We start from the raw sequence: 19,408 nt of genomic DNA, 5'->3' as shown, positions 1-19,408 counted from the left end.
GTCACTGTAAGACCTGCGAAATAAAGTGAGCAAAAAGAAACTCATGCAGGTCACATCTTTTGAAAGGGAACAAAGACAAAAAAAAAAATGAGGAGGTGTGACAAGCCCTTTAGACTTTCATGACACAATCCCAATTAGCCAGGCAATCCTCAAATTCAAACAGTTTGTCCTGTCTTACATCACAGAGTACCCACACGATCCGCCTGTTGTAATCACAGCTTTAACAACGAGTTCTTTGCCTTTCTTTTCTCCCACAGATACTACATCAAAGACAATGCCATGGCAGATACAATACAGACACCAGCCATTCCACCATATTAGTTACATCTTTACCAGGGCTGTGAAGGGATCTCTGTGGTGGAGACTGTTATTAGAGGCCTGAGTGGCTGCTGAGCCAGCAGATGCTTAGAGGGCACATCCCTGGCCCTTCTCTCCTCTTAAGCCTCTCCCTGAACCGACACACACACACACGCACGCATGCACGCACACACACACACACACACACACAGAGCACAGCACAGGAATTTGCCTGTCTCACCTACAGCTATCAGTTTGATGTGCCAACAGATCCACTCCCCTTTATTTGGAAGAAAGGTTGTAGCAGTGCTTTACGATGCAAATTCCACTGTGTGCCTTTTATGTGGAACCTTGCTAACATGCCTGTCATGTCATGCTCTCCAGCAGGGGCTGCTTTAAATGCTGCACTCTCAAAGCCATGGTCAGGATCAATGGTTTCTGCTTGCTCTTAACCCGGAGTTAATATTTCATAAGTGGAGAAACTCTGAGTCAAGCTGTGTGCTCCCACAGCAACCCGTCCTCACTCAGGTGGACTCATGATAGAGAATTATTTAGATGCGAATAGAAAGGAATGTCAGTGATGGTGTAAAAGAGGAAGGAGGAACTGAGACAGTACCTCTGCTCCTTCTCATGATATTATTGCCAAGCTATGGTCAGATATTGCATCACGTCTTTTCTCTGGAGCATAATAATTTTACATAAAGTTCAGCAAGTGTCAAAGGAAGAACATTTAGCTTTTGGCCTGTTTTGGCACACATATTTCTTATTTGTTTTACAATCCAGTTTCTACCCAGTAACTAAAAGTAGACCGCTTCATCGACAATCAGGTTGCCTTTTTATTATTTATGATGAGAGAAACGGCTTGTGTTGGTAGATGGTGGCAATTTTGTTTCCGCGCTGTTCACTTAGAACCAAACACAGCATGACGATAAGGCCTGCAAGAGCACACTGATGTCCTCTGATGTCCTCTATGTTCTCCCAGCTCTCCCAGAACACAAGTGCATCTCCTTATCACATGCAATTAGCCGCACAGTCCCAATGTAAGCACAGGAATATTAGCTCACACAGACACACACACACGCGCACACACACACACACATATACCAAACACTGTTCCAATCAGTAAGCCCCACCCAATGATGATTAAAAGCACAAAGAAAGCACATGTTTCTGCCTGGTTGGCTATTTTTGTTCTGGATATGTTACTTTCTTGTCCACATGGGCCTCACTCATATTCATGAAAAGTCATTTCTGCATGCCATATGCTGTTAGGATCACAGATGTATGAGCATCATATTGAGGATGTCACCTCAGGAGAAATGTGAGCTGTCCAGCATATTGAATTGAGAATTTGTTTCAGCTTTCAAGTCTCATCTGTTTTGCGGTTTACAGAGATGCATATGAATATGATTCAAAGCTATTTGCATTTTAGATATTTTTCCATGCTGACAGAGAGCAGATCATAATCTTCTCTCTCTCTCTCTCTCTCTGCCCCTCACTGGAACCTCAGTTATATCCTATGCTGTAATATCATAATGTTATTTTTTATATCAAAGCAAGTACACAAGTAGGCACAGAATATGGAAAGCACATTGTGTCTATGACATGACAGATGAAAGTAAATATAAAATCCCTGTGTGAAGTTGTTTTATGATGATCTTGGGGTGCTGGCAATGTTTTATGTTGACTACTGAAGCAGTATTAGCCTGGTGTGATGTCAGTGAGTTATAAATGTATTTCTGTAACATCTAGTCAGGTTTGGAGCCTTATTTTGGTAACGACACCTTCCTATGGAATGGATATATTCCCACATTTTATTTTTACCTTATCTGTAACATATACTTAACATATACAAACACTTAACACTGAATACAGAGATCCAATGTAGAGATGGAAGAAACCTCCAGAAGGACAACCAGTTCAGGGCGTCATGTCTGGTTTCTTCCAGACATGACGCTTGGTACTGAGACCAAACAGTTCAATCTTGGTTTCATCAGACCAGAGAATCTTGTTCCTCACAGTCTGAGAGTCTGTAAGGTAGGAGAGGCTTCCATCTGGCCACTCTGCCATGAAGCCCAGATCAATGGAGCGCTGCAGAGATGTTGTCCTTTGGGAAGTTTCTCCCATCTCCACACAGGATTTCTGGTGCTCAGCCAGAGTGACCATCAGGTTCTCGGTCATCTCTTTTACCAAGGCCCTTCTCCCCTGATTGCTCGGTTTAGCCAGGCGGCCAGCTCTAGGGAGAGTCCGGGTTGATCCAAACTTCCTCCATTTAAGAATGATAGAGGCCACTGTGCATTTGGGAACCTTCAATGCAGCAGGGATGTTTTTGTAGCCTTCCCCAGATCTGTGCCTCGACACAATCCTGTCTCTGATCTCTGCAGGCAGTTCCTTCCTCCTCATGGCTTGGTTTTTGCTCTGATACACACTCTGATACACACTGTCGGCTGTGAGACCTTAAATCAGCTGAATATACCACAGATTCCACTCAAGGTGTAGAAAACGTCTCAAAGATGACCGAGACAAATGGGAGGCACTCGAGCTTAATTTCAAGTTTCACAGCAAAGTGTCTGAATACTTATGTCAATGTGATATTTCAGTTCTTCCCTTTTTAATGAGTTTGCAAAAATTTCTAAAATTCTGTTTTTGCTTTGTCATTATGGGATGCTGAATATAGTTTGATGAGAGAAACTTTTTTTTTTTAATTTTGAAAATGCAACATAACAAAATGAAGAGGTCTGAATACTTTTCAAATGTGTATATATACACACACACAAACACACACACACACAGCCACCCCAAAGGTCTGAGACCACATTGAGAATCTCAAATATTTCAACATAAACCTGGAAATAATTTGAATGTTTGAGGATTCAGAAAGATTTAAAAACAGGCAGCAATCAAATTTAAGCAAAATTGCGATATTGATCAACTTATAAAAGGTCACATTTCCTTGAGCTGTATCCCTTCCACTGAAGGATGCATTCACGTGACACTCAGAGGCTGTCCGTCAAGTTTTCAGCAGATCATTGCTTCCTAAGTACTACTTGGGAAAGATGGCAACAGAAGTTAAAATTGTTATTCTACGCATAGAGAAGCTCAGCAACAAATCATGGCTACACCAAAGGTTTCAAAGGGGGCAGTGCATGGACCTCTAAAACGCCCTACATAAACAGGATCAGTTGCAACCAAAGCACGATCAGGCAGACCAAAAAGGACCTCACCATCAGATGATCAATGTATCAAAGTTCCCCCGAGAGACGGAAAAGCAACTTCATCACATACAGAATGTCACCGTGGCAACTTCGGATATTCTGCGCTCATTGTATCCAAAAGAATGCAATAGAACGGGATGTGAAATAAATCTTTAATTTTTAGCTCCAGTAGTTTGTCTTGTCATGCCACTGTGAGAGATAATGAATTGGAGACAAACTGATCAGATATTCATTAATTTCATGTCCTTGAGTCCTCTGCAGATGGGAAATGGCACACAAACTCTGCATACAGGGTGTGCAGCTGATTCCTCGTGAGAGCTGACAGGTGTTTGAGTTTAATCTGTTATGCACTTAACAAAGACGCTTTTAATGACTGGTGTTGCTCAAATAACAGGAGCTAAACAACTAATCTTTATGGTAAACAAAAAAACCTTTAATAAAAAGTGTTTTTTATATTTTTGGCAAGTCAAATGACTGTGTAATGTGAAAGGGTTGATATTACAGCTGAACTCCTTTCACTGCTTGTATAAAGAATAAAAAGTAGGTCAGTAGGTTTAAATGCATTCCAAGTAAACATCACAGCGTTACATTGAGTAGGGAATATAACGATGATGATGATGTTACATGATAGGACTATTAATTTACAGAACACCTCTAGGTTACAAAATAAAATGCATTATGTCAACTTAAACACTTGTGGTACAAACACACTATCCTTGTGTGTGACCTCCAAGGCCGAGCCCAAACCAACAATACATTACTTTTCTAAAGATCTAGCCTGTGTATACAAATAGTTATCAGTTACAAAAATACAAACACTGCCTTTCTCAGTGTGGCCTTACTAGAATTAACCAGAAAAAACTGAGACAATTAAACAAAAATGATGAAAATGAGCTATGGGCTCCACAGCGGGTGTAACGAGCAATATTAGGCTACATAATTTAAATGATCTGCCACTTTAACAGCAGCTGCAGTCCACAAACACACACATTAAAGTAGAACGACAGCCTGCACAGCACACTGAGTAGCTGACACACACACACACACACACACACACAACACAATGTTGTCAGTAGTGGCACTCTCTCCTCTGGAGAGAGCGTTACATTCATCCGTGAGTTTGTTGTTGTGCTCACTTGTCATCCTGTGAGTCTTGTACGCAGAGTCCTCCTCAATCTGCTCCAGGTTCAACTTCTCTGCCTGTTCATTGTTTATGAATAACAGAACCGGCCCACTCAGCTCCTGTAGTTCCACTGTGCTCCTCACGGGTCTTTAAAACTTTAATGCTGCAATCACAACAGTGATGGGGACTGTCAGAAACAACAGAAAGGCCTCACACACCAGTAAAGGTAGTAAAGTCACTGCTGAAGGATCCACCATGAGCGTTTTGGCTACACCCAGCATGCACCTGATGGTCATGGAGCACCGTGGGTGTGTTTGATTTCAGTTACTTGAGGAACGGTGCATTTGGTTGGGGTTTTTTTTTTTTTAACCCATGACGGAGCGGTGCTAATCTTAGCCATAATCCATTACATCAGCCATAAATTTTTTTGCATTGTTGTGCATATTTTGTGCTTCTATGTGCGTCTGGATCCCTTGCAGCCCCTGACAATCTGCCTTAAACATGTAGAACATGCATCTTTCAGCAGAGTGCACCTACCCGGATAATCATGCACTACAGAGAACTGGACATGGAGCTCTGCCCTCCTGCAGCCACGCAAACACCAACACCTACTTCTTCTCAGTAGCTACTGGTTTGCTCCCTTCCTCTGATTTATCATGACTTTTTCGTGACTTTTTTTTCCTCAACTACATAAAATGTAGTTGAGATTTAAAAAAAAAAAAAAAAACTCAACCAAAAGAAGTGTTTGTTTTTTTTAAATAATCAAAGAAGTAGAATTTTCTCACAGTCAGTAATTATAAGTTGTTGCTTCCACTCCTGTGTTTTAGCTCCTTGTTTTGGTTCTTTGGGCTTCTCACAGACTGAATGGTTGAGTCTCACAGTGCTCATAAGCCCCATTTGTGAAAATTGTGGCTGGAGTATTCAGTTAAAAACAGGATTTCTACCACCGCTGAACCAAGTGGAGGTCATAAAAGACATAATTTTAAGTCTCTCTTCTCACACACAAAACCTTTACCTATCCCCAGCAATCTATGACATTAACCTGAACATACATCTACCAATATCAACCCCAACCAAACATTCTGCTTCGAAAAGGCCATTCACAGTCCTCCTAACCATGTCCCTGGAGTGATTCATGATTTCAGCTGAGTGTTGAGTATGTAGGTACAGTAGTTTTTTGGTTAGCAGTACAGGTTGGCCAAAACAGCTAAATAAAGCAGTTACATAGCAGGGTTGTGTTTATCCGAGTATGCATTGGTGTCTCTTTTTCCCCTGAAAAATCAATTGATCACGCATTATTCTCATGGTGTATAAATGAGTTTTTTTTTTTTAAATAAATGATAAACTACACCGCAGTACCACTAAACCCCCACCCTCCAATTCCTTGTTGAGACTGCGCTAAAGATGCTCCCTCGCTATCTTGTTAAGGTTTTTTCCTCAAAGTATAATTTAAATCTATGCTTGCTCCTTGGTCGAACTCAATTATTTCATTCAGAAATAGATATAGAAATCCTTTGTAAAAGTTTTTCAATAAAAGTTTTACGATGAAAGATGAGTCCAATAAAAAGCAATAACACTAGCACATCCTCATTAAAAAATGCTTTGTCATATTTCAACTCCAAAGGCAACGTAGGACCAGGAGACTTTTATTAACCCATTAGCATGCTAATTACTCCAGACGAATAACAACACATGGAGAGATGGGTGTTCAACCCCACCAGGTCATTTTAGTAGCAAATAACGTGTTTCGAATGGTTGAGATGTCTTTTCACGGCCCATTTCTCATTTAGACAAATTGTGGGAAACATGTTCAACTCGCTGCTGAAAAATGATATTGTCAGTATAATGAGGGAGCCGCATTAAGCAATCCTGGCTTTAGTGTTTGCAAACAAGCATCATTCATGATCAATATCCATAGCTATGAAAGGTGATCCTCCAAGCTTTTCTTAGAAGCTCAATTGATTTTTATTTTGTCTTTTGTCTGAGGTTTATGAGTGTGAGCCACACACTGCACATACTCTCTTCAAAACCTCTCTTTGTGTTAAGCTTGGTTTTCAAGACACATCCTTGGTAGTTTTGTTTGATTTGACCTGCAATAACCCCAAATAGCTAAAGGCTTTTTCTTTTTGTATTGCAATATTAGAAAGGGTTTAAATATATTGTTTCATGAGGTGCTTATGGGAAGGAAAGGGGAGTTGGGGAAAGAGCAGTAAGGATAACTAATGCTAGCACCATCATCCAGATGAAAGACATGGCTTTTGGTCATGTACAGGAAGAGACCCGCATGGAATTGTATGTGTATGTGTGTTATCGTGTCTGTTCGTATAAGCCAGAGACAGAAAGACAGAGAGGGGGAGTTTAATGGAGTGTCCCAGGGCGAGGCTCCGTTGTTCCCCCTCATCAAGCACGCTGGCAGTGCTTTAGCCCCATAATGGCTACCGTGTGCCCTGAGCCACTACATGCTCCACAGTTTTCTCTCACTCATTGCTCATTCTTATAGGCCAGGTGCATACTGGGGGTGGGAGGTTGAGAGGATGCACTACATTAAGAGACAAGAGGCAAAGTGGGTGCTGTGATAGGGTAGAAAAGAGACGCAGGGACCAGAAAGGGACCAGAAAGAGGAGGAGGAGGCACAACCGGAGGAAGGGTGACCAGTGAGGAGGGGAGTTGTTTATGAGGTGATTATGGAAGGAATCTAATCACAGAAACAAACTGTCCCTGAGAGGGGAATGCTCGCTCTTAACATCCCCGTCTGGATCAAATCACATACACCGTCAAACACACATGCAGCAACTCACAGTCTTTCATATGTACACACCTACTGTATATACACTCAAGAACAACTCTGACAGCAGCCATTTAGAGGAGAAGAGTGATATTTGGACCGAGTGGAGAACGGACTGGGGCAGCTGAATCCCTCCTTCATATATCACCGGCAGAAACCATTAGAGACAGTCATAACAGTGTCATTCAGTGCACACGAGGAGGACATAAAAACAAAGCTGAATGGTCTGCCAGGCTGTTTTCTCTCCCTCTGCCTCGGTATGTTTCTGTTTCTGGTCACTATTTTCTCACTTACAAAACTGTTTTTAATGAGTTAATCTCTATGTAACCGAGTAAGAAAACACAGAAAAGATAAAATATTTAAAGCACTGAATGTTGTTATGCTGTTCTCTACTGATGACATAAATGGCCTTGGAGAAATCTCAGGTATAAAATTATTAGTCAGCCTTACAATGGCACTTTCACTTATTGCATATAAGCTGTTTTTCTTGGTCTCTACTGCCCCCTAATGATCGTACAGAGACATACTCTGCTTACAATGATAGTGGTAGGAAAGGTTAACCTATAATGGCATATTATTAATATAATTATTTAAAACAATAATGTGAAGATAATGTTGTCATTAGTAATCTAGAAATCAAGCCACTTTTTCTACCCACTGTTGTGCGCTGGCACAACACAGAGACGGAAGACCTGTTTCTTAACACAAATAAATGTGATATATCTGAGTCAGCTGAATGACAGGATCTTCAACACTGTGCTTGCTGAGTGCCCTCATTTCATATCACCCACTGTCAGGGGAAATGATGTGACTAAGCCTAGTGTTTTCAACTTATCAGTCACACCAATTAAAGTGTCATGCAAAATGAATAAAGTGATAATGAAGGATGACTGACACGGAACTGTTTTTAAACTAATATTAATTGCTTTATTGCAAGTCCAACGGATTACACTTCAAAAATCATCTCATCAACACTTTCACATCTCTTTCATCAACATATTAATTGTTTAATTTGCATTTACACATATCAGTAAAAAAAATTCCACACAGTCTGGTTATGTGTGTCTACATGTAAATTAAATCTAAATGAAGAGTAAGCAATTTTAATGTTGGAAAAGATGTTTGCTGAGTATTTTACCACAATATCCGTCTGACAAGTAAGATATTTGTAGCTTGTAACTCAACCAAACTGTTAATTTAATAATGATTAAATACTAGATTTATAACAGAAATTCATTAGAAAATGGAAAACATTAGAAAACAAATGAGGTGGAGAGTGAAAATAATCAAAGTCATCTCTGCTTCTCTAACTGTAGCCTGTGGCTTTTCTCCTCTCCCTGCCACCGTCTATTGTCTCTTAGGTATATTGTCTTCACCATTTCTCCACCTCGTAGACCTGTTCCCTTTATTTTGCTCTCTCTCTTGAAAGGCTTCATTGTCTCCTCAGGTCAGATAAGAAGTCTATTATGAGCTTCCTTTAAAATTTACAACAAATGCAGTATGACCATCATCAAACTCAAGGTCTTTTTAAGTATGGCTTCACACACACTTCTCTTTCTCTCTCTTTCATACACATCAGTCTTAGAATGATCCTCTACTTGCGTCTCTCTTTAGAAACATCTTATCAGTCCTGATAGTTCAGATTAATGATCAGCCTGAGCAGAAAGACACACACAGACAGAACCATTTACAACAGCCCACTTTTAAATCAGGCGCTATTCAAAAACACCATTTATTATTGCAGTCCTTTTCTCTCATATCTAATCTCCATTAGAAAGAACTCCTTTTCAAATCTGAATACATTTCCTAACTCTAAAGCAGTTTCTGTTAAATACCGTCTAACACTCAATGTGGGCTATTGTATAACTTTGAAATGGGTATTAAAAGGACTGAATCTGTGCCTTATTCCCACCTATTGGACATAGATGTTTAGTATTAGAGAGTAATCATTACTCCATCTCTGACAAAAGTAGCAAATCTGAACATTTTCTTCTACTTCATATAAAAATAGCAAAGTTTACGCAGGTATATGTGCAACCTTTCTTGATCTTGCATTACAACAGCCAGTGAGAGAACTATTTTCTTTGTGGAGTTGTTTTCATAATCTTATTGTCTGCTGTCTTGTTCTTTTTTTATTCATCATATTGGTTTGTGTCATGGTATAATCCTGATAATCTCACTGTAGGTTGTCGAGCCAACAGAGCTGTGTGTAAGCTGGGGCGGAAGGAGGGGCAGAGCTGCCCGGCAGCAGCAGTAGCACCGTGTGGTATAATCATTTCCTCCTGCTCTATAGGCTGCTTACATTCCTGGGGTTCACCCGTCTGCCAAAGCCAGACACACGTGTAAATGCATACTGCATATGTGCATACTAGAAGGTGCACACATACTCACAGCTACAGTACAGACACTCACAAACACAGATAGCACAGTGTACTTCATGCACAAATTTGGCACGTCAGAAAGAATACATTTCACAGGCATAGACACACACACACACACACACACACACACACACACACACACACACACACACACACACACACACACGTCTTTCTACTACCAAGATACTGACATCCTTTGTTCATACACCACAACAACACAGAAGAGGCCTCTAACCAGTTACGTCTGCATCCTATTTGGTCATATCAGTGTTAACGCACTGGTCAATAGCACCCTCTTCTGGCAAATATGGCATATTAAATTATCACCAAACCATTTTCAGTACAAGATGCATCTTAAAGCTAAAATTTCTCCTCTACCATGACATACTCTGTATGTATGCATCACTTCATATAAACCAGAAAACTGCGGACTCTCAATTATTTCAATGATTAGCAATGAAAAGGAAAATGTATGATAGCAGTGTGTCTCAAAACAGGCTGTAGAGTGCATAGTCTCTTTTAACGATGAAAAATGAATTGCCTATGGAGCAGGTGGTATGCTGATATACCAGAGATCTGACTAATTTCCTATCATGTTTAAATTTTGTGAACCTACAATAAATTCTGTTTGGCTCGATTTAAGGACCAAAACTGAGGGACCAAAAGAGATGATGTAAGATATGTCACTACCCTGCCATCCATTCATCTATCTATCCATCCATCCATCCATCCATCCATCCATCCAATCCTTATCCGAGGTCGGTTTGCAGCAGCAGGTCAAGCAAAGTAGTCTAGACATCCTTCTCCCTAGTAATATGTTTTCCAGCTCCTCCAGGGGGATCCCGAGGCGTTCCCCGGTCAAATGAGAAATATAGTGTCTCCAGCTTATTCTGGGTCTACCCTGGGGCTCCTACCTGTTGGACGTGCCTAGAATACCCCCCACCCTCCACCCTGACTGCACCTTGAAATCCTGTTCATGATAATCACAGGATGGGTGACAAGGGACCACCCTGGTGGAGGCACACTCCCACCAGGAACGTGTTTGACTTCCTGCTGAGAATACTGACACAACTCTCTATTTGCTCATACAAGGACCAGATAGCTTGTACCAACAGCCCTGGGACCCCGTATTCCCACAGTACCCCCCATAAGATCCCACAAGGGACCCAGATGTAGGATGTAGTCCACAAAGCACATGTAGACTGGATGATCAAGTCCCATGACCCCTCAAGTAGCCAGGGTACTGGAAAGGAGGCCCAGTCTGATTGTTTACCCGAAGTAGTTCTTTGTCCATATATTTTGAAATACAGTGTATGATTTGTCTTGTCTACTTTTGACATTTGTAGGCTATCGTAAATGGAAAACTATCGCACAGGCAACAACAACAGTCTTAAAATGAAGTGCCAAGGCACCACTGGTGTCCAGGGGGACTTAAAATCAGTTCAGTTAGTGGAGTGACATCACCACACCTAAATCTCTCTGTCATGATTAAAAAGCCTAAACACAATTACAGGAAATGAGGAAATGGCAGCAAAACATTATTTTATGAAACACTCGCTGAGCATTAAATGTTAGAAACCTGACAAAATACAGGGTGAATTCAGGAAAGAAACTGGCTACAAGAACAGTACACTACCATGTAGGCGCAATGTTCTTTCCACTTGTTGACAACAGTGCATCCTCAGACATCAGACTGTGTGGGACCCAAGGGGTTACCAGAGCCAAAATGATTGAAATTCTTCTAATAGTACTGCAGCATGAATTACAACAAATCTGTTTTGCTGAAATCAAACTCTACTCACAACTCTAGCTACTGTACATCTGTAGCTATAAAACGTTTCAAGGATTATTTTGTGGCATGTTGCCCTTATTAGATAAAGGAAAGGAGAGAGCGACAGGAAATAAAGAGAAAGAGAGGTAAAAGACACTGGTCAAAGGTCCTTAGTCCAAACTGGAATATTGCAGCTGATACGTACCTTAGACCTTGTGACTATAACAAGATGCCCCATGTGAGACACTTTGATTGACTCACAAAATGAAGATAGGCTTTGCAGTATAAATGGTAAATAAGGAAGTAGTTAGATGTGAGGATAATCCCTGTTTATGTATGCTGTCTGACTGACCCTTACTTCTGAAGCCAAAATGCTAGAGCAAGTCCCTCTGTTGACCTCTAGTGGTTGACTGCAGAAGAGCTCCCGTGCCTTCCCAGTACTTTTACTCGCGTGAAGCAAGGCAAATCTTCTTTGCACAAATACTGTAGTCAATATTTGCTTTATTAAGAGGTTATCCACAGGTTAAGCCGCGTCAGTATTTAATAACATTGTTTTGTTGGAGGATATTTGCATAAACTACAGTATTCAGAACAACATGTATGCATAATCCTCGTTCAGCGACAAACGTTTTAGAGCATTTCTGCTTGCTACAGTTACCCTGACTCCAACAGCCTTTGACCCTGCTATGTAAACTCAGTAGCAATGTCTGGTCACTTTGACTGTTATTGTCAACAGTCTATATGCATGTCCACCACTCTTAAAACACATAGCATTTACAGCTCAAAATATGGCCTAACCATCTACTCAGGCTATTGCCAAAAGTGCAATATCGATAGCGTAATCCCATTAGTATTCTTCATTAGACAATATGGGCCATAATAACATAGTGAGAACCTGCTGAAGCCTGATGCATATATGAATAACAGATGTTTAAACCTCTATGCTAATGTTTGAGATTGTAAAGAAATAAATTGACATGCAAACTTGCAGATTTGTGTGCACCAGTGAATGCAAAAGTAAAAGTCCCCTGTGCATGCATGTATAATATTGTATAAAGCTAGAGCATAATATAAACAAAATGACCATATGGCTGTTATGCTTTCTTTAACATGCCCTCTCTTCTTGTCCCTTTCAGAAGCTCATCACTCTCTGTCACAATGATTCAGTAACCTGTTGCAACTCAGCTGGGATTATAAGCTTTGGTAGGGTCTTTCTGTGTGTGTGTGTGTGTGTGTGTGTGTGTGTGTGTGCCAAGCCCTTGATCTTCTCTTCACACCTCAGAGCCACCCCTGAAATCTGCTCACAAACACACCATCTGGTCATATACTGCACGTTGCGTAGTAGAAGATCTCATATTTGTGTCTGACAAATCATACACCACAGCATATCACTCATATGCACAGGTACTTGGAAAGTAGACACATGCACAACCATTGTGAGCACAGGCATGTACTAAAAATAGAACGGGTTAGCAGGCAGTCCAAATATGAATGAGACAGAGAAACACAATAAAGCTCAATAAGGTGGAGATGAAAAAAAAAAAATGGTAATCCTGTTACATCATAAAAGGGACAGAGGAAAGTTCGCTGCACAAACACAAATGCTCATGAGAGCGCATCCGACCACACATACACACACACAATTAAATTGCGTTATTGAGCACAGGAAGAAGACCTGAATAGGAAAGGAAGCAATTCATACACACACACACACACACACACACACACACACACACACACACACATCAGCAGTGGCAGTGAATCATCCCTGAAACAACTGCAGGTGTGAGAGATTCATCAGTTAGCCCAAGGCTGGTTGGACAGGAAAGAAGGAGAGACAGATGGACTAGTTTAACCACAGTAAGAGAGGCTGACCTTCTTCAGAGAGTGAAGAGGAGGGGAGAGCGACAAGAGTGTAGAAAGAAGGAAAAGAAGGGACGGTGTCAAAGACAGAGACGACGCTCTGGAATAGCTGTCATTAATCTTCAGTATCTCTGCAGACACAGAAATCTCTGAGAGTGTGAGCAGGATTCAGTGTGTGCGGGACAAAGACAGAGGAGGAAGAGGAAATATAAAGAGAGAGCTGATGAGACTTACTGTATAGCAGGTGCGTGAGGGTAAGGAAAATACTGTAAAGCAGTTAGGTTAAAGAAAATTCACACCAAAACAAAATTCACACCAAAATCAAATAAATAATGTGGAGAAGAAATTACTGAGGCCAAAATGGTGAGGAGTGGTAATTACAATCAATCACTGCAAGAAAATGCATGCTGATAAAAAAAAATATACAACTAATAAACCTGTTATGAGAATTGCAAATTGTGAGGAGCTGTAATTTTTGTTTCAGGAAAGAAATAACTTGAGCAACCATTCATCCAGAGGCTGCCATCTACTTAGCCAGTCGAGGATGACGATGATACAGACAGACTTATCAACCTTTCTGAGACAGTGTAGACATTTCCAAAAAATGTTATCTGTTAGCTATAAATTAATTATCAACCCTCTATGTACAACTCAGTCACACAAACCAGTTCAGGTAGCATCACCAAAAATTATGTAAACTTTCTTCAAGACATTTATATTGAGCGATAAAAATTAAAATTTATGGATTAAAACAAAATATACAGTACATATTAATGCTGATGTTGTTAAACTACAGGACAGCTCTAACAAAGGGCGGCAGCATTCATTTAACTTATGCAGTTAATAAAAAATTATAATGGTAGGCAGCACTCAGTAGAGGATCTGCAGCATTTATTCAAATGCTTGGAACAACCTATTGTATTTATGAGGAATTATGGGATAAAGGTAAGTTTAATAGCTCATAGACAGTCATTGTAGAGATACACAGCAAACATAAGAGACAGAGAGTGGTATGACATTCAATTAAAGTCCTTTCACCAGGTGTTGAACTATTGACATTACAGTTATGTGCTATGCAGCTTAACCAATAGGCTCCTGGGGCAACCCTGACCTGGATGTCTTCAATTTGTAATGACAGATTGTGTCAGAGACTAGGAACAACAATAACATGATGGCCTCCTTTAGTCCTAAAAAAGCTGCCATAGGATGCTTTGTCTGCCCCTGCAGTGCTGCAGATTTGAAAGACTGTTTAAACCCAATTCTGCTCTCAGTGGGTAAGCAATGATGGGTAGCAACCACTGGAGCAATGTGTGTCGTATAACATGTCTGAGTTCGAATTCTCACTGCAGCATTCTGCACTGGGGGAGGAGTGCAAAGGCAGTTAAGTGCTAAAATATGGCATAACATTAGTCTAGTAAAGAAGACAAAACTGTTTGTTTTTTTCACTCGTTTCCATAAGGTTCAAAATTCAGATATTCCCAACACTGACTATCATCATGTGTAATATGCTACTGCTTATAGCTGGAAAAAACTGGCCTGTTTTATTCATGTGTTTACATAAAATTTAAGACAGCTACTTCCAGTCCTGTGTTTTAAAAGCTTGTTGATTACTCTTTTGACATAAATTTATATTATGGATTGTGCCTTTTTAATTTATTCAGATATTTAATTATTTGTGCAATAATTTCATTACCCAAGTAGTCATCATTAACATCATTTGTTACAGTTGAATACAAACAGCTGGAGACACAGAGACTGCATGCAGCATGGTTTGAGACCGGAGGCATGTAGGCTACTACACATCTGTTCATGAATAGGGTGGATGGATGAACACTTGAGGGGCCTGTTCTGAGCTTCCAAATCCCCCCCCTCCCCCCGGTTAAGTTTTCTTTAGGGTCTTTGGTAACTTCTCACAAGTGCCTCGATGAGGATCATAGCCAATCACAGAAAAAAAGTGTTGCTCTTTGGAAAGTAGCATTACATTTCTGCCATTACCAGGACAGTTGAAAGCAGTTTTGAAAGCTACCTTGAATATTCCCTCCCCCCATACAGTACCCGCCATATACTCTTTAAATTTGAAATGCAGATCAAGCCCATTTCTTTTGAAACAGTAACAAGCCAAAGTGTACATACAAGTAACAATTAGCCAAAACACACAGGCCAGCATGGCTGTCAGCCTTGAAGGCCAGGCTCTTGCCAGTGCTTTAACCCAACTTCTACAGTAATTTTTTGGTAACAACTTGGAATGTAAAGTCTCAGTATGGTTTCTGGTTTCTGGCTTTGCCCTTTGCACTAATGAACAAATCAGGTTTCTTTGTGAAAGCCAGATTCAAAATGCCTTCATTATTGGCTCACAGTCTGTCATACAAGTCATTTATTGAGACAATATGGACATAATCCTCTATGGCTCTTACCATAGCTTTTAATAACGTAGCTTTATAATTATATTATAAGTTAGTCTAACATTTGAGTGTGTCATCAGTTACAGGTGACCAATGTATGACTCAAAAGTGCGCTCCGGTATTTAAACAAATAGTACTACACCCCTGGTTGCTATTAATATATTTGCAGGTTCTGTACGATCGTCACTGCCACTAGATGAGCACAAGACCACCAGCATCTCAGACCAAAACAAATGCTTCGTAGGCAACACCTCCAGCCTCCCTTTGCCCACAACCCCCTCTCCCCTCCTTTCACGTTTTCAGTCAGCAAGGTGATATGAGGACCAGTGACAGCAGCCACTAACCACACAACAAGAAACACAACTGAATAGTTAAGCGGCAAGCAGGAGCGCAAACAAAACACAATCCAGCCACAACCATTAGCTCAAGCTAGCATTGCAGTGATATGCGCCACAGCAATGCTCGCAATTAGCCAGCTAGCGATAGCAACATTTGCTAAACACATTCATAATATGGATAACAGCAAGTTAGCAAACTTTATCGTGCCTACTGTAGCCGGTCACTAAAGAAAACAGACATATAACATTATGTAGTCATCAAGTTACTTACACATTGTGGAGAAGAAAAGCCAGTTCGTGTCAAGATCGTGCTTCTTCGTAGCTTCTAGGATTCTCCATCTCGGTAAAACCAAACCAGTACTGGCTCCATGGTCGGACTGGGAAAGACATTTAGCCTTTGACCTCCCATGCAAATTGCACTGTTGGAACCGGCAAGAAGGTAAAAAACTTAAAGGATGTTTTGACTCTCCACCTGCTGACCAGGATTTAAACTGGTAATCCCCATAGCAAGTCTGTCCGTGCTCTCATTTCTTTCGTTGTCCTTTCCAGACAAATACATGATTTCTTCAGTGGAGGAAATTCTTGAAGATTACTTTCAACCCGAACCCACATCATGCCAACACCTGTGTGGGCGGTCCCTGTGTGTTTATAAATGTGGGGAGGGCTAACTTTTAACAGGAGGGGCTCACATGCACTAACATGCACACATACATGCACTAAGATGCACACATATGCGCTAACATGCATGCCCTTCCAGACCAGATACCAAAACAAGGAACTCAGATTACAGCAAAAATAAATGGATTGGCTCAAGAGGCCATAACACTATATCTTTACACAGTAAATAGTTGTGTGCTGCTATACTATTGTTTAAAATGTCGTTTGCATAATAATGTAGTACAATATAGGCCATATTCCACTTTAACATTGAATATTTAACTTGCATTGATGTAAACGTTATAACACAAATTTAGGTTTCAAGATAAGATAACATAAGCTTAGATGAAATGTCCTTAGTAAATTAATTAATCATGGGGGAACATTTTCAAAACAACTTTGTGGGCACAGTGTTTTCTGCACAGAAGTTGATGTGGTTTGTGATACAGTGTGTGAGACCGTCTGTGAAACATCCAAGTCGGTGGAGTCAAAACAGTCCTTCAGTTCCTCATGAGACTCATCAAACCATCGTCTCACTGTACATGTTGTTGCCAGTTTCCAGTATACTGTAAGTTTGTACACAGGCAAAAGATGAACCAGGTTGTGGTCAGATCTGCCCAGTGGAGGGAGGGGTGATGATGACTGTATGCCCCCTTGACATTAGCTATCGTGACAGCATGTGACAACTTCCCTTGGTAGGTGGTAAGGCTTCATGCTAATGGCTAGCAGTTCAACATCCTTAGTGCAGATACTTTCTTTAATTGTAACGTGTCCTGGGTTGCACCATTTATCATTAACAAACATCCTCCTTTCCTCTCACCACTCTTCTTTGTCCTGTCTACTTGTATGATCTGGAAATCATGGAAACAGTGGTGTCTGGTGTTAGCCTAGTTAGCCATGTCTCTGCTACACTCCCAGTAATCCTTTAAATGTTGGGTTAGTGCTGCCGGCTTGTCCTGATCCCTGGTGTAAACAATGGCTGCATGGCTGAAAGCAAGCTGCCCCAACAAGAGTGTAAACAGTCCAAATGGTATAGTGAGAAAGCCAGGAGTTTGATGTTCATTTTATTGAGTCCAGTTTGTTGTAACACGGTTACAAAGGCATATACACAAAAAGTATACAATAGTTGCGGAAAAAAGAAGAGGTCAAATGACTTTACTCATTTGGCGGACTCTTTTCTCCAAAGCGACTTACAAGTGAGGGACGTCACTAAAGCTTCTTTTTAGTTCAATTAAATATACTCTGCTAAATTACTCAAAACCACCCTTGTGGTAATTTCTGCTACAGTAGATGTCTCCAGGACCACACTTTGCCATGATGACACACAATCACACACACACATAGACTAACATGAGGGGGTAACAAATACCAGCCCTGCTGTTGCAGCTGGTAATGAAAAGATTCCTCTGAAATTCAAACTCATGATTCAGTTTAATCAAAGTCTGATTGAAATGTCAGATTCATTTTTCTTAATGTGAAGACACAAGACTACTCAAGCTTGTATTTGTTTTGCTTTTATTTTGTGTTCTTTTTTTAACACACACAAAAAGATGCTTTTACTGTAAATATTGATATGTCATGATTCATTACATTTCAACAGTATGCAATGATTTATTCACTTAGGATTGTGAAGAAGCTCCATTACATTTTGTCCTGGGGAGCAGAATGTCTTGCACCTCAGGGTTACACTGAGCTTCCTCCAGCTAGCAGCCATCCATGAAATGAGAAAATCTATAATGCATTTAATTCTGTTCTCTGTAGATCAAGGCTCTGTCTCCCAATGGAACTGCAGGGACTACAAACACTGCATCAACCTCCCAACCCCACTGCAATATCCAGACATACAGTAGGTATTATTCACAGTGTCACCACCACTGTCTCTCTCTCACACCTGCTGTACAAACACTTGCATTAGCCTCTGCTCTAATTACACTGTTGTCTTCATTGGTTTTCAATACAATAGTAATGAAGTGTCCTTACAGTATACTTCTTTGTTGGCTCTGTCATCTCTTGGCCAATTGCACAATACCTCTGCTACTTAAGAGATGAATACCCTGTTTCTTAATAATCAAAGATGGATGTCAGTATGGGATGGCTCACATTAATAAATCTGTATGAACTTGTCCTTCTGTTTACCTCTGGGTTGATGAAAAGGGTCATATATATCAAGACATATTAGCTAGATTTTAGCTATAGATAAAGATGGGAGAGATGTACTCACATTGTCTTACTCACATCAGTCCGCCAAGACAAGGGAGCTGAAAGAGGCAGATCTCTGGTAAGATTTCACTGACTTTCAATCTACTGGATGGTTATCTGAGTTACATTGTGCTCCATGCTCATCTAGGGATTTCGCTGCTCGTTTATAATGGCTTACAAAGGGCTGTCGCGTCCTGGTTGCACTTTGTAACTTTTACATTGTCTTTTTATCAGTCCTTGTGGCCGGTCTATGATTACAGAACAGCTGTAAAGTCTGACACTTGCAGTTCAAAAAACGGTCTTCAGTAAATGATAAATGGACATACACAGTATTACACATGCTACATGAAGAGTGTTCTGGGCCACTGTCATTGACA

This window comes from Seriola dumerili, unplaced genomic scaffold, assembly GCF_002260705.1.
Source record: "Seriola dumerili isolate Sdu_G_001 unplaced genomic scaffold, Sdu_1.0 BDQW01000011.1, whole genome shotgun sequence".
Classification (NCBI taxonomy): Eukaryota; Metazoa; Chordata; class Actinopteri; order Carangiformes; family Carangidae; genus Seriola; species Seriola dumerili.
This window is presented reverse-complemented; position numbering follows the sequence as displayed.